The following is a 17,405-nucleotide window of genomic DNA, read 5'->3' on the forward strand; positions in this document are numbered from 1 at the left end:
CACCCCCCCCCCCCCCCCCAAAAAAAAAAAAAAAAAAAAGAAAAAAAAACATCACACAAAAATTTTCAAAATAATTTCTTTCTTTTCTTTGAAACAAAAAAAAAAAAATTTGGATATGTATACAAAAAATATGGAAATAAAACCCAGCAGCTTCGAGCATGTAAACAGATGGAGGGGCTGAATTTGGGTCTCATTGGAAAGTGGAATCGGTGAATGGAGCTGACCTGCTAGAGCTCGGCGTTGGGTTGATCGGCGTTTTCTGGAGCTTAGTTTAGTGGTTGAAGTGTGCTGTGGGTTTAGGAGAAGGAAAAGGGAAAGTGAGATGAAGTGCAAAGCATGGATAGTTGGGAAAGTTATTATGAAATACCTGTTGGAGCTTCTGTTGCTGTAATGATGGAACAACACCTTGCGGAAGTGGGACCCAATTGTGCTGAAAATTTTCGAAAATTGCCACTGAGTTAACAAACCCATAACTTGAAAACATTCCAAGGCTGTTTCTAAAATTGGTAACCCATATCTCAAAAAACTCAGTTTTGTTAACTGAGTGAACTGACCCAAAATCATCCAAACCATGTTTATATATGTGGGCCCCACGGATTTTGAGTTATGAGTTAACAAAACTCTGTTTTGCAAAATCCAAACAAGGCCTTAACTTTTCTCTTAACAAAACATTGTCCAATGGAGTATAGCCCTCCTCGTTTGTAGCATTTAAGACAACACCTCTAACTTCTGCCAATTGTGATGCAGTCAAGATATCCCCATTGATAGCCGCCAGATGCATAGGCATGTTTTCTTTTTCATCCTTTTCGTTGATGAGATCCTCAAACTCTGGTCTCTTCCTAAAAAATCCAATTGCTGTCCACCCTCCACTTTCTACAGCAGCATTAAGAGCATTCCGACCCTTGTTGTCCAACAATTCGCACATATCTGGACATGCTTTCAAGAGTTCAAACATTACCATAAACCCCCAAGGCCCGTTTCCTTGACCGCAATGTGAAGAGCAGATAATCCTTCTTTGTTTTTCTTACGTATGCAGCGGAGTTGCCATTTTTTAAAAGCAGCTTGACAAGTTCATTATTACCCAAATGCGCGGCAATGTGAGAGGAGTACATCCTGAGTCATCGCCTTGTTCAATTGTAGATGGCCATTTTGTCATCACTTCGTTCACTAAATCTAAGAAGATATGGGAAAACAGTATTTCTCAGTATTGTAACACAAGGGAAGAGAGTTTGAAACTATGTTCTCTCGATGCAACTCAATCACAAAACTGTAGTGGCGGAACAAAGATTATGGTTGAGAGACAAGATTATCAGACAAAGTTCACAACAAATTTTGATTTTTAAATATGATTAAAAACTGTGGTTTGGCTGAAATTTTAGTTGTCTAACTGTAGTTTATAATATCGTACAAGCTATAACATAAAATACAACATTTATTTATAATAAAATAACTAGTGTCAATTAAAAGATATAAAGAATAACAATCAACCTTTAATAACAAAATAACTTAAAATAGAATTTTACCCACACACAAAAAAAAAAAAAACCCTTAAATTAGAAATCCAAATATAAGAACTTTAGATAGACAATTTGATTATAGAGTAAATTTAGAAGATAATATATATAAAAAATTAAATAAAATATTTATGTGTTTTTATTTCTTTAAAAATTATAAAATGCTCAATCCATTTGTTTTTATCCTAACTTTCGTTCCCAATAATTTTTTTAAAAAAATTGATGTATAATGAAAATCCCTAAATAAATGTTTTGATATTTAAAAATTAAATTAAAAATAAGAAACTGGACTGGACTTGGTGGGTGTTTTCTTTAAAACAAAATGTGGGCTGGACTTGAAAATATATAAAATGCAGTAGGATAATTTTTCCCCCAAAAAAAAAAAAAAAAAAACATGTTATCCTTTAATGCATAGGACCACTCAATGATTTCTATTATCACTTAAAACATGATTTTTTTAATAGTTCCTAAGAAAACATGAGATCCTATACATCAATGTTCTTCATATGATGCATTGGGTGATTCTATGCATTGAAAGAAATCATAGTTCCTCATGTATCTTCTTTCGCATAGTAGATTCAAGGATTCTTAAGCACTATGATAGTGCTTCTTTCACATGGGATCACTCATATTGTACAATGCAAGAGATTTTTTGGCATTGTGATGCCTCTGTTGGAAAAATTTAAACCCCAGTTGATAGAATTAACAAGTTTTAAACTCAAGTTGTTAATTAGATTTATTAAGAATAAAACTTGTTAAAACAAACAAACATCAATATCATGTCAATAATGAATGCATGGAAAAAAGTAATAAGACAAGATATAATGACCTAGGAAAACCAATGAAAAAAACTAATTTCACAGTAAAAAACCTGAGGGGAAACCTCCCGAAAAGCAATTCACTATAGTAAAGAGAAGTTTTAGATCTAGTACAAACTTTTGTCCCTAGACTCTACAATCCCTATAAATGAACTCACAGCAAAAATCTTCTACTGCTTCAGAACCTCTAAACTCTTCATATATGAATGCCACCCTTTTTGATGATGCACGAATCCAAGTACGTGACTAAACAATTGCGCGAATCCCAGTATGCGACTTAATCACCAACTAGAAAAAGATGTTGGCTGCAAAGTTTTTCACTTCATTAACAATAAAGATCAAGAAGCACTTAATTACAAACCCTAAGGCACAAAGACACAGTAGCTTCTTTCAAGAGAATAAGGTATTGGTCACCTTTTCATATGTTCTCGTTATATTCTCTTATGTGACAGCCCTAAAATAAGCCTTATATAGTCTAAGTTGTGAGAAAAGAACCCTACACAAATACATAAATCTGGCCCAAAAATCAGATCTGAAATTTTGATTTCTGTAACCTCGATAGATAGCAGGTGTCGAGCAGGTGTCGAGAAGGTGTCGAGCTTTAAACTTTGACAATACAGCTATCGAGGAGGTGTCGAAAGGACAGAACTTTCTCGATCGATCCACCAGCTGTTGAGAAGGTGTACAGATTGCGATAACAATTAACGGAAGAGCTCAATAGATAGCCTAGCTGTCAAGAGGTGTCGAGCTATCTGTTCACAAGTGTCGAGCTATCTGTTTTTAAAATAATGACATATGTTTTTAACAAGTGAACTACATATGTCCTAACAACTTCTTCGCATGGCAGATGCATTGCAAGAAAGATACAAGGAACTTAAAAGGTACGAATTCTGCAATTCAAAAGTAGTTTGATTGTTGAGAGTGATAGCTGATGTTTCTATATTAAATAATTGCACGAATTGCAAAGCTTAATCTTTAAAATTGAGAAAAATATGACATATAGGTATTCTAAAATGATCGTGAATATTCTAAAAGAATGCCCTAAATGATCTCAAAGCCAGTAAATAGGAGCTTTGTCAATTTGTTGAAAGAATGACCGTTAAATTTGTTGTTAAAATGTAAAAACACAACGAATCATAGGGAAAAGATAATAGCAATGAAATATGGCAAATGCTATTGAAGAAGAAAGCTTGGCAAATGCCATTAAAGTATAAAACCAATTTTTTTTTTTTCTTGATACAGAATAAACCATAATAATTTAGATTCAAACCCTCTAGATTTCTTAGAGTACTCTACCGAGTAGAGATTTTTTAATCTTAGGTTGCATTTGGAATTGGCTTAAAAAGCCAGTTTTTTTTTACTATTTAACTTATTTTGCTACTGTTCAGCTTTTTTTTGCTACTATTCATAGGTTTCATTGCACTTTTTGGCACTATTTGTGAGTCTCACTATAATTTTTGCTACCTTTTCTCTTTATCTACCATAATTTCAGCAAAAAGTTTTCAATTTCAGCTAAATAAACTGTTTCCAAACGAATCTTAACCTCTCGTTAAAAACCAATGGTTTAGATTACACCATATCATTTATTTTTTAACAAAACTTAAAAATAGATGTCACATCAGCTATTAAATGGACATGTCAAAATTTGAATTTATTTTTAGTTTTAAAAAAAATAAAACTCAGATCTGACCTAATCTCTTTGCCATGCAACACCACGGCAACAAAATTTTCCCGGCAAGATCTCTGGGCCGGAATGAATAGGGAACTTGGCTGCTAGTGCGATTAGGGAGGTATTTTCTGGAGTGGGGTGAGTGGAGGAGCTGTATGGCCTGGGTCACCAAGAGCTCGAGTTAAAAGGTGAAATGCTGCATTTTCAAATCTGGCGGTTATAGAATAGAAGCGCAACCTTTTATTACAGAGAAAGTAATCTCTCCATTTGCATGTATGGACTCCACTCACCAAATAAAATGATTTATAATGAATTCAATTGGGCACAGAAACTAACTTAGAAAAAATTGGTAAAAAAATATCCCAAGCCATTACGCATAAAGAGCAAGTCTATCCTTTCCTCACCCCATCCCTTAAAATTTTCTATACAAACTCCCTCTCTCTCTCTCTCTCTCTTTCTCTCTCACTGTGGAATTTCTTCTCTGAAAGGTTAGGGTTGGAAACTCTCTCTCTCTCTCTCTCTCTCTCTCTCTCTCTCTCTCATTTTCTTTTGGACATTAATGCCATTCGTTTTGAAATTAATTTACGTGCATGCATGCTTTTTTTTTTTTTTTGGGGGGGGGGATTTTATGTGGATACTATTTTTTTCGATTTGGGGTTCTGGGTTTTGTATATTTGTTGCTTGTGGTATTGGATGTTGAGAATCTAGGGTTTTAGATATTTTGGGGTTTTGAATTTATTTATAGTGCTGTTTTGTTATGTGGGTTTGTTTGGTAGATGGGAAAGTGGAAGAAAATAGTGGGCAATAGATTTTTTTTTTTTTTTTTTTTTTTTGGGGTTTATGTTATCAATGGCTTGGACAAAATGGGCTTTTGCCCTTTTCGGGCCAATTAAATAGCTTTATACCCATTTTCCCAAACTAATTAGGAAATGCACATCTTTTAAAACTCAATTTGTAATAATCAAGTTAGACCTAATAGTGGCGTTTTTAAGGAGCCTATAATGACGTTTTAAGGACCTATAGTGACATTTTTTAACTCAACCTCAATGAAGTCGAGTTAAAAAACGTCACTATAGATCTTTAAAAACGTCACTATAGGCTCCTTAAAACGCCACTATAGGGCTTTAGAATTTTTTTTTCTAACTCAATTTATCATAAATCGAGTTTTAAAAGAGAGGCATTTCCCTAATTAGTTTGGGAAATGGGGTATAAACTATTTAATTTTCCCGAAAAGGCAAAAGCCCATTTTTGTCCTCAATGGCTTTATTGGACTTAGTTCAGTGGGTTTTTATTTATGTTTCTATAGGCAATGGAGAGTTGGTTTTAGATTCAGTATTTTGGTTTTTTTTTTTTTTTTTTTTCTCTGTTCTGTTTTCCTATGTTTTCTGAGCAACTTAATGTAGAGATTTTGATTGTTTTATGCTAGGAGTTTTGTTCTAAGTAATTATTTGAAAGGGAAATATTATGACCATAACATTTTCACAACACTTTTATAACAAATCTTAAGTGACATGTTATTGGTTATAGATGAAATGGTTTGTTAAAAATGGTTCTACCAAAGCAATTGTTTTTTTGGCGTTGAAAATTACCACCAAGTTCTCTATTCATTGTGGCACCAGATCTTGCTGGAGATCAGTTTGGTGCCTTTGGGTGTTGGCACGATAGTGAGATTGGGGTTCGGATTTGACTTTTAAAAATTTTTAAACTAAAAATAAATTCAAAATGTGACATATTCATTTTAATAGCCGATGTAGAATCTATTTTTAAGGTTTTGTTTAAGAATTAATAATATGGTGTAATCTGAACTATTGAATTTTAAATGAGATGTCAAAATTAAAAGAATTCTACTTGGTAAAGTACCCTAGAAACTTAAGAAGATATGAATCCTAATAATTGATGTGTGATTTGATAGTGTGTATGGTTCTTTAATGGATGTGATATATATAGGACAAAATATGGTCAATAATTTGTATGTCTATTGATTTTTTATACTTTTATTTCATATCCGGAATTTTAGCATTTGGGATTAAAATTCCTTGATATTAGGTGTTTTCAAGATTTTCCTAGCTAAATTAGAGTCCTATTATAATTAGTTTAGGAATATTTCTACTTAGGAAATAAGTTCTCTAGAGCATAATTACCGGTGCATAAGTTTTCAAAACCAATTGGTAGAAAATGAGTGTTTTTTTTTTTTTTTTTTAAATTGTAATACCGATGAGTACTCTATTAAAACCTTAAGAGCAAATTTAGGCTTTAAACAAAGGAAGGAAATAGAATATTTGATACTTATGCACCGGTAACTAGCTATTTGTTTAGTTATTTTGATATGTTTAAAACTATTCCCCATAATTTTAAAGGAATTCACAATTTCTTTGTTTTACATTTTTATGTAGATGGTAGAAAACTCCAATAGGTGTGAAGTTATAAACTAAAAAATGCGTCAAAGATGTGAATCCTATATTGAAAAGTGTTTATCCTTTATTATTATTATTATTATTATTATTATTATTATTATTATTATTATTATTATTATTATTATCTGATTTCATCTTTGTAGGTCAAGTTAGAATTTTTAAGTCTTGGAGTCTTGAATGTTATATATATTGAATAAGAAGTGAAATTATTGAATTTTAATTATTGATTCTAGAAATGCATCAAAACCTAATCAAAACACAATTTTTACTCTAGTATTAGAGTACCTCTTATTGAAATAACAAAGTACAAGTGAGTTCACTAAATTAATGAACATTGAAAAAATCAATTATAAGAAAATCTTGGATTGTATTTCACATATAATTTTAGTGTACATGATTGGATGTATAGCTTTCTAAATAGTGATCCTCAGAGAGTGTATGTTGATAACTTGTTTGTACTTCCTAAAGTTGAAGGACAGTCTATGGTTTATGGAAATTAAGGTGAAGAAACAATGTGTGGACTACGTAAGTTCTCATTGAGATTGAGATGAAACTTCTCGTTGTGTATGAAATGATGCTTCTTAACTTTAAAGAACCTAGTCACCTTTTTTTCCAATCTAAAAGCTTAGACAAATTATCGGTAGGGCTATAGCACAAGTACTGGAGTATGCCAGAGCGAGTAGAATTAAAGCATGGTGTGTCATGCATTGTACGATACTGTGCATGGAGTTATGGACTTCACAAAGATTTTTAGGATTTTGTAATCCAAATGAAGATCATACAAAGCAATGTTGTAAATTATGGATATATATGGTAAATTATAGAATGAACATTGGTGAATGTCGATAATGGCATAATTAGTAATTTCATTATGACTGTTTATAAAAAAATAATAATAATAATAAATAAATAACGAGATTCACTATGACTTTGACATTGTAGGATTCAAGCGAAAATGCATTTTTATTTTTTTTATCCAAAAGGATTTTATAGATGGTATGAAGCATTGGTGGAGGAATACATGAGTTGATAAAAGTAAGACGGGTTCAATATTCATGGTAGTTTACTTCATATAAGAGTAATGCCACCTTATTAAATGCATAGTGTTAGATATGTGTATGTAACATGATAATAAAAAATCTAAAAAGAAGGTATGCTAATAAAGTTTTTAATGCAGCTGACTTATAACTTTAGAAAGCGATGGAGAAATTTGAGGAACAAAAATGCATTTTTTTTTTTGACCTAAGAAGGATTGAGTTTTTATTACATGGTTAATTAGCAACGGCCAACCTCNAAAAAAAATTCCTAGAGCCCTATAGTGGCATTTTGGAACTCGAGTTCCATGCAAGTTTTTTTTTTTTTTTTTTTTTTAAGTTTGATCGCCCCGTACCTATAGTGGTGTTTTAAGGAGTGTAAAGTGACGTTGAAACTCGATTTTAAAAAAATCGAGTTTCAAAACATGGATATTTCCCTAATTAGTTTGGAAAATGAGGCAAAATGCTGAATTTTTTGTGCGAAATGGGCAAAGACCAATTTTCTCCCTCAAAACAGTATACAAAAAGGTTTTCGCTATGTAACGTAATAACCTAAGGTGAAATAATTATAGTTTTCCGGCCAGAAAATAAAAAAGAGTACTTGAGTTGAGGTAGATTACGTACCTTTTGGAATGGTTCCAAATGTATATATTCTTGCATTTTATCTTGAATTTTAGAAGCAGTCTCAAAAAATTTCGGAAGAGGGATGAGAAATAGCATATTGATGACCCAAACGAAAGTTATAAGGAATCGACCAAATCTAGATACAAGTCCGTTTTTCTTTTTCTCCTTGTCTCCTTGGATGAGATAATTTCCCTTGTTACTGTCTGCATTGGATAAAACAAAGGCAATAGATTAGAGATAATCGAACTAGAGAAATAAGTTTTAAACACTACTACAGCGAAACAATACACTTTAAAATTAAATTGAATCTAAAAAAAATTAAACTTTAAAAAACTGTAAATAAGGAAAACAAATGTGATTCCCTCTTCGCAGTTTCAAAGATGCCAACTACAAGAAAAATGCCTATTAACGACCAAGAATTTTTGACGGATCTAAAAAGCCCTTTCAAAAAATCTTATTTGTGATGGTAAAAAAAAGCCCTCACAAATACTTGGTAAAATGTGAAATATTTGTGAACAAAAAAAGCTGTCGTAATTATGTGTTATAACCATCATAAATACTAATATTTCGGAGGGAAATTTTCCCTCCATATTATTTGCAAGGAAAAATTAAAAATCTCTCACAAAAAGTGTATTATTTGTAACGGTTAAAAAATTACCGTCACTAATACTAAATTATTTGCGAGGACTAGGATCTACTTTTACAAATAATCATTAAAATGTAAAAATATTTGGAGGGAAATGTTCCCACCAAATTATTTCCAAGGGACAATAAAAATTCCTTGCAAAAAGTTTATTTTTTGTGTGAGTTAAAAATATACCCTCACTAATACGAAATTATTAGCGAGGGCCACAATTAGCCTTCGCAAATAATCATGAAATTATTAGTTATTCTAAAACAAAAAGAAAAACATAAACATATAGCACTTTGTATTCTTTAGATGAACCTTTTGTTTACAGCCTAAAAAAAAATGCCTTTTATATACATCCTATATATAAAAGGTCTATCCTTATTTTCTAATAAATTTTACCCATAAAAAAATGATAACAATTTCAACTTCAAAATGATAGCCTGAAATTCAGAAAGAGCAATCTTTTGTACTCTCTCTTTCTCAAAAGTGAATAAAATTTTCTTCCTATCAAGGAAAGCGAGCTTGTCCAATTAAAATATAAGCCAATCACAATATAAACATTATCAAATAAGTCAAATCTCTCTTTTCTTTTTCTTTTTCTTTTTTGAGCTATAAAGGATAGAAATGTTTTATTAGAAACAAAGAAGAATTACATTAAATAGTCCTTTTAACACGGAAGCATGAAGAAATTTTTAGCAATTACAAACAAACAACCTGTGTTTCCTTCCCATTTTGTGGAAAATGCTTATTAGATAGATGTCCAACATCATATTTGTCCTACAAATATATTTTGATTTATGTTGTGCCCTGGACAGGAATGAACACAAAATAATAAATTAGTTCCTTCCATGTCTTAGCAACTTTAATAGCATTAAGCTATAAGGAGAGATTTAGATTTCACTTTCTCATCTATTAAAAGTCTCTAGCTTAATGATAATTGTTGTCATATACACTGTATTTTGGATATCTCACCAATTTGATAAAAGATCCGTAACAAACAGGGGGGACAAGAAAGGAAAGATCAAAAGAGAATTCTAGGAATAGAAGCAGTAGAAAAAAATCCTAAGCAGAAGAATTAACAACGGAAATTGCATACAGATGTAAAACTAGAATATAAAGGACCTCTGATCAAAATAATTTCATTTCATTTCTTTTTATTTTTTATTTTTGGCCTCATTATGTTTCATATCATTCCAAATGTTTCTCGTGGCACACAGTTGGACTCACTGCTCTGGAGACTAGATTATTAGATCTCCTTTGAACCTGAACCTGGTCAAATAGATTTATATCTACGATCTTCCTTTTGATACTGTTAATGTCATTAATATTTAGAGCAGAAAGATTATACCGTAAAATTGGCAAATCTTCTCTAAAGTCTTAGCTTGTGCTCTGATGATGTCCCACCATATAAATCCATCACAAATATACCACCTTTCTTTGACAAGGCATCAAGGACATGCTTAAAATACAAAACCAGCCCTGCACGTTTATGGAGACAACAACAGCTATAGTTAAATGCACAAACAATGTCTCTAGGAGGCAGTGGCAAACTCTTCATGTACTTATCATTAGCAATAGATCCCACTTGCACAGTAGATTCCAATGCACAAGTCTCAGAACCATCTTTGCCCTCTTGAAGTGTAATTTTACTTATCAGTTCTTGAGGCTCAAAGTTGACTAGCTTGGCCTCAAGAGGTTGCAAGCCATTGCCATGAAAGAGGGATATTTTGGAATACCCATCAACCCCAACTCTACTTCTGTTCTTCTCCAAGCACCAATTTAGAGCCCTAATAACGCAGGACAACCAAAACAAAACTGGCAACAATAACAAAATAAAGAGATATGACCTAGGAGTCAGTACCTAGGCCTTCCTTGGAATCAACACCTAGGGTAGACTTAGAATCAAGCACCAGACCAAAGAAAAACCAAACGACCATTTTTTTTATTCATCAAAATATCAACTATCTCTCAAGGAGTATAATAGGTTGCTTATAAAGGATTGCTAAACCCTAACTCTAATTGGTTAGGAAACCCTAATTGCCTTATTACAAAAATGACATTACTTCTAAATTAAAATACTTAAAGCCCAATAAACTAATAGGACCTAAAACATAAAAATATAACTGGCTTGCAAACATAAATCATATTAAACAATAATCTTCTTGCGTCTCCCACATCATTCTCATCTAGTTGGAGAAAACTCGATCTCGAGTTCTAAAGCGTTGAAGGATTAGGATGTTGACAAGTAACACTTGCTTCAAGTCTAGAATCGCCTTAGAGAGCATAGAGAAAAGAAAAACCTTGAATTCCACCATGAGAAACTCTTCTTGAATAACAAAATCAATGTGTGGAATCAACATAATCTTATCTTGAACCATTGGAAGCAATATGTTATCCACTTTCTCCACTTTAGCAAATTGTTTGTCTTCATGCACCATGAAAGGCTAATCAAAAGTAGATTCATTAGCTTCCAATATCACATCATGTGCACCCTTTAACATAATACTCTCTTTAGACACCATCTCTTCACCTTGCCGCTCTTCAATAGATTCATTTCCTTGCATGCATGTTAAAGCAACACTTGTCGAGGCATATATGTCTGTGTTAACATTAGGCTTTGGTGTTGCTGGAGAATTCTCCATGACCAAGATATCATCATCAATGTTGTCTTCTATTGGGGCAACAATAAGTTCATTGTGATCAAGTATCCTTGGTTTCCCAATTGAATCAATTTAAGTCTTCTTTTGCTTTATCTGAGCAATCCTGTCTTGACCATCTTTCATGAGCTTTACAGATAATTCCTTTAATTCCTTGGTAGGTAATTCATTGATAGATTGTTCAAAAGTGCGCTGAGGATATGAAATGGGATAAGGATTAGGATTCATCGTATTTGCTTCAACTTAAAAAGTACTACATTGAGATTGGGGTAGATACTTAACTTGATAGTATGGTGACAAATACTCATCACAAAACTTTTCTTTCATATCTTCCCACACACTAATTGCATGTTCATACTTCATATAGTGGAAATATTCAAGGTTCTTCCAAAAACTTTGTGCTTGACCTCTTAACTTCAACTTGGCATACCTAACCTTTTTGTCATCTGCAAAATTTGCTTGCTTAAAGAATTGCTCCATTCCATTCATTCAGTTGACAAAATCTCATGGATAAGTTTCACAACCATCAAAATAAGGTACTTATAATATTACCATGATTCTCTAAAATAGTGCTTCAACAAATAGTTGCTGTGATTTTCGCTGGACAAATCGTTGGAATGGGCTTCTAAGACTGTTCTCCCAAATAGTTGCTAGGATTGGGCTTGTTGACAGGTTTGGATTTCATGCTTTTTTTTTTTTTTTTTGGGATAGTGGGTGAGCACTCACTTAAAGGCTTGGATTTAAAAACTGACATTAGTTGGTTTGTTGGTTTGCGTAGTTAACTTGGACTAGATCAAGGAATATTAAAATCCAAAAGGCTTCCTAATTGTGTGGGTCAAAAACAAGTGGGGGAACTTGATTAACAAATGAGTCGGGTGAGGGTTTTCAAAGACTAAAAGGTACTTGAGTTAAAAAGAAAAAAGGACCGGGTTAGGCATTACCTTTGAGATCAGATCAATGGGTGGCACTTGTGTTGCAGTTGGATGGTGGTGTGGTGGCCCAGGTGAGGGTTGGTTTTGCGGTGGGTCCATGGTTGGCGATGGAGGTCACGGGCTACTATCAGTGGCTAGTGGTAGAACAGTGAAGGTGGCATGATGTACGATGACACTTGGGTTCTGTGGGTTGTGAGTAGGTTTGTGGTTGTGATGGCTGGCTTTTCTGGCAGTTGGTGTGGTTCTTTAACGGTGGCCAAGATTGACAAATGGGGTTTGTTAGTTGTTGGGTCAAAGGGCTTTGGTTGACAGGTAACCTTCTAGTGGCTTGATACGTGTGGGTATTGAGAGATGGATTTCTGTTATGTTTTGGCAGAGATGTCGTGAAGGGATTTTGAAGGTGGTGTGGTTGCTAGATTTTTGGTGGTGGAAAATATATGGTGAAAGCATTTTTTTTTTTTTTTTTGGGTCTAGTTTTGGATTGACTTGCGATAATGTTTCAAATAGATCGATGTTTGCTTTGATACCAAAATTGATGCAGGACAACCAGAACAAAACTGACAACAACAACAACAAAATAAAGAGATATGACCTAAGAGTCAACACCTAGGCCTTGCTTAGAGTCAACACCAAGCGGAGAAACCACTAGGAGTCAACACCTAGAGTAGATCTAGAATCAGCACCAAATCAAAGAAAAACCAAACGACCATTTTTTCATTCATCAAAATATCAGTCTCAAAGAGTATAATAGGTTGCTTATAAAGGACTGCTAAACCCTAGTTTTAATTGGCTAGGAAACCCTAATTGCCTTATTACAAAAATAACCTTACTTCTAAATTAAAATACTAAAAGCCCAATAAACTAATAGGACCTAAAAAATAAAAATACAATTGGCTTGCAAACATAAATAATACTAAACAATAATCTTCTTACATCTCCCGCATCACCTAAGGTCCAAATCCAATCCCACAACAGTCCTTGAATTACTGCAGATCCATTATGCATTGTCAAACATATAGAATTCATTAGGTATCTACATGCTTTTGGCATTGCAGTTATGCACTGTCAAACATATAGAATTCATTAGGTATTTACATGATTTTGGCATTGCAACTGCAAAACAAATTAATGACCTATGCAATCCCTCACCCCCCTTCCAAAGAATTAGAACATAAAACTATTCACTAACAAAATTTTCACTCTCTTCACAAACTCAACCTAGGCATTTTTTTCACTGCCAACTTATAGTAATATGAAGTAATGTGTACCCACATCTCAATCTACTTCTTTTAAATGCAAAATACAAAATAAAAGGGAAAGGAAAGGAGATATATGCATAACTAGATTCTATTTAATGTCTTCAAGAAATTGACACAACGAAATAAAGGTCTTAGTAGAAACTTGATTATCTCAATGAAGACAAGTATGTGAGAGGGAGGTAATAATTGAAAACTTGAGACTAGCTTACTTGATTTAACTAGGGCAGAACCAAAATATTTACAGTAGCCACCACAGCAAGAGATGTGACTGCAACAGCTGAAAGGAACTGGGGCAAGTTGAAATGTAAACAAAGAATAATTACAAATAAAAATTATGTGGTATTTGACAAATGATACACACACAAAAAGATCAGAGCCAAGAATTATGATCACCTATAAAAGGTCACACACTGTTAATGCAACAAAAGAAGATTACCTTCTCCACATGATCAAAAACAATCCTAGTATCCGATTCCTATTATGAATGAGACCTACCATGGTTGGCCAACTTGTAGGAAAATAAGCATGCCTTGAGAGATACTTTATTGAAATATGCACAAAACTTACACGTTTATATATCTCTAGCATTCATTAATGCAATATTTCAATTAAGAGGGTGATTGAGGAAATTGTTTGAGTAAGTTATCTGCTAAATCAGCAATAAACAAAAAAAAATTATTTCCCTGTGCACTTTTGTTTTAGCTTGAGCATAGTATATCTGCTGCCTTTTTTTTTTTTTTTTTTTTTCAATCTGTCAAACCAGAGCCCAGCAGCCTTTTTTACACGTTTTTATTCTGAGTATCATACTAACTCTAACCTCCATGTATCCAAGAATTTTGATCAAGCTCAAATATGCGGTTTAAATTGTGTCCATGACTCCATTGTCCCTGCCTCCCTAGTCTAAAGTGCATGTCTGAAACAAACATGAGCTAAGTTTCATACTAGATTGGAACAAAAACCACACACTTTACTGCTTCTTCAGCAAAGATTCTGCAAATAATATCAAGGCCTGCAAATTGCAAAGAAAATCAATGCTTATGCTTCAGCCATCTTGTAAGAAGCAACACCAAACAGTTTACATTTAAAAAAAAAAAAAAAAAGTACAAATGTGAAGATTAGAACATAGTACAAGTTTGAAGTTGGCCCTAATGAGGAAAAAACTATGATCCCAAATTAAGATGGATTCTAAAGGGGTACTTGACTGTAAATTCATCATTCTATAATGAACCTTATATCCCTCGTACTAGGATGGCTTGCATGCCATGTATAAAGTAAAACTTAAATAAAACACAAATAATTAAACTGAGATTGTCACATTCCTCAAAGAATACTTTACAGTAAGACGTTGGAGCCAGGTGAGAAAGATAAGGAGTTTTTTGAAGATAAACTATCAAGAAGTTTATTCACTCTTAATGGTTTAAATCAATAAATGCAGTGTCTGTCCTTAAAGTTAAGAGTCTGCAGAAGAAACTATTAGAATTCGTGAATGTTCTCATCCAAAATATTTTCCTGTAAAATCTGTTCAGGTTCTAAATGAAGATCATTTAGGTTATATTACTAAGATATAACTTAATTATAGATTTATTCGCAGAACTGTGTGTTAGCACCATGTTAATCTGACATTCTCTACTGATTGAATCCTGCTTATAGATGGAAAGGAACTGGAGGAACTCAAAATTGGGAGCAAGAAAAAAGATAAATTTTATAGAGATAAAATGTGCACGACTGCCAATCTCATAGAGGAAAAAGGTAAACATTTTGCTTGGCAGATTTTAGGTAGCATTTGTCATTTTTATTGCTAAAGGCTGATAGCTTGCGACTCCTTTGGACTACTGCTGGTTCATATGGAAAAATGAGAAAATATAACCAAATAAATTTAGATCACAGCAATTATAGAAGAACTTCATTAGGCTTTGATATCACTATCTATTTATTACTTTGGAAGACATTTGAAGTTCAATTATCAAAGCACCATAAGATTTATTGCATATACTAGGTTCACCTTCACAGCTCAAAGAATAATAAAGTACATGGCATTTGGAGCTATGCAGTTATAATCAGTTTTGGAAACAAAGCCAAATTCCTTACCATATGATATATACATCTCAAAATCTCCAATTTTTAGAAAGGGTTGCATTGAGGGGGTAGAGAACAAAATAGTACCACTTTAAACAGGCATAGAGACAGAAACTTACCCCAAAAGACTGAACTTCTGATGCAACCATTGATTTGAGAACTCCCACTTCTAAGAAACCCGCCAACAGTAACTTGTGCTCAAGAGCCGAGGTTATCTGTAAGAAAATCCTATTAAAATCTATCACTTCAAACTAATTTCATATAATCACAAAACTTCAAACTAATTACCTTATCTGTTTCTCCAACAGTAGACTGAGAAAAAGAAACAATAATAATTTTGAGAGACCTGTGGGTTCCAATTTCTGCTTCTGCTATTGCTTAGTTAGCTTTGCACAATGTAAAGAATATAAATACACTACATCATTCACCTGACTCAAACCACTACCTAACATAGTTTATTTTTTATTTTTGTCTTTTAATAATGTGTTGTTCTGGGTGTTGCTTTTAAGTGGACCAGGACCACTACCTCAATCCAATGCCACTCAAGAGACAATAGCCAATCAACAGTCAACACAAATACACCATTACATATTTACATATATATACTTACACAAAAAGCCAATTTAGCCAAAAGAGAACTAGAGGAAAGCCAAGGTCTAAGTCAGAGCAAAGAAAAAGAGAGATTTCAAAAGACAAAAAAATAGTCAGTAAGTCTAAGCCTAAATTGTGAAATTTTTGTTCAACTTTCTTTGGCAATGCTGATTTTATTTTCACTAGACATTAATTTGTAGAGTGTTTTGAAATGAAATGTAAAAGTTTTGATGATTCACTAGATCAAAAATGACTACTGGAATGTTATAAGGGTACCACACAATGATGCGTTCAGAATGATGGTAAGTTGTACAATAAGATTTATTAAATTCACAGGGTATGTGTGAAAATCCCACTTATATAGAACAAACTTAAAACAATTAATTTTTTCTGTATAAGACTATAAGCAAACGAATGATCAAATTTCAATGAAAACAGTACCTGGTTATATCATATACAAGCAATGCACCAGCAGCCCCTCTGTAATAGGACCTCGTAATAGATCTGAAGGATTCTTGACCAGCATGGAATATTTCCAAGGAAACTTTAGCATCTACAACTTTAGTCAGTTAAGGTACAAAATAGAATTCCTCCACAAGCTCACAGAAATTTAAGGAAATACACTTGATAAATAAGCAACCCATTTCATAATAATCATCAAGCCAAATTCTGATAACGAACTAATGTTATGCTGAAAATGCTCAGATTGATTTTTGCATCAAATTCGCATTTGTGATACCCATGGAATGAAAGAAAGAAAGGTGAAGATGCCAATAGTTATAATGTACTTGTGTTCATTGTAAAACAGAAAGGAAAGAAAGAGAGAAAAATTACAGTATCCCAGATTTGAAGCTTAATGGGTTTGTTGTCGATGGTGATCATCTGAGCCCCAAACTCGACACTGATGGTGAGGTCATGGTGTTGGGCTTTGTGGAGCCTAGTTTATTTTTTGGCCTAGCCCATTATAACCCTGTAAGTAGGATATAAAAGCCACTTTTATAATTAGGGTTTGTTATCACTATTGTTGTTGTGTTTTTTTAGGGAGAGAGAAAAAACACTGTAGCCGCACTTTGTATTTTTTCCCTGATAATAATGAAATCCCTGCAACTCCGTGGACGTAGGCAAATTGCCGAACCACGTAAATACTGTCTTGTGCGTGTGATTATTTTTCTTTGGCGTGTGTTTT

At 33.2% G+C, this 17,405-nt stretch overlaps 1 long non-coding RNA gene across 3 annotated transcripts; it reads right to left on the reverse strand.

The window, feature by feature from the left end:
- Window positions 1-8,013: 8,013 nt before the first annotated feature.
- LOC136069232 (uncharacterized) lies at window positions 8,014-17,010 on the reverse strand. 3 transcript variants are annotated; one of them, XR_010630465.1, is made up of 6 exons: window positions 15,917-17,010; window positions 15,748-15,843; window positions 14,370-14,561; window positions 13,762-13,839; window positions 9,419-9,511; window positions 8,014-8,276 (listed from the first exon to the last, which is right to left on the reverse strand). It is a non-coding gene; the product is annotated as an uncharacterized LOC136069232 (long non-coding RNA). The 3 variants fall into 3 exon arrangements; XR_010630467.1 differs by lacking the exon at window positions 9,419-9,511; XR_010630466.1 differs by lacking the exons at window positions 8,014-8,276; window positions 9,419-9,511 and adding an exon at window positions 11,653-11,807.
- Between the last annotated feature and the right edge of the window lie 395 nt (window positions 17,011-17,405).

This window comes from Quercus suber, unplaced genomic scaffold, assembly GCF_002906115.3.
Source record: "Quercus suber isolate HL8 unplaced genomic scaffold, Cork oak 2.0 scaffold_157, whole genome shotgun sequence".
NCBI classification, from domain to species: domain Eukaryota; kingdom Viridiplantae; phylum Streptophyta; class Magnoliopsida; order Fagales; family Fagaceae; genus Quercus; species Quercus suber.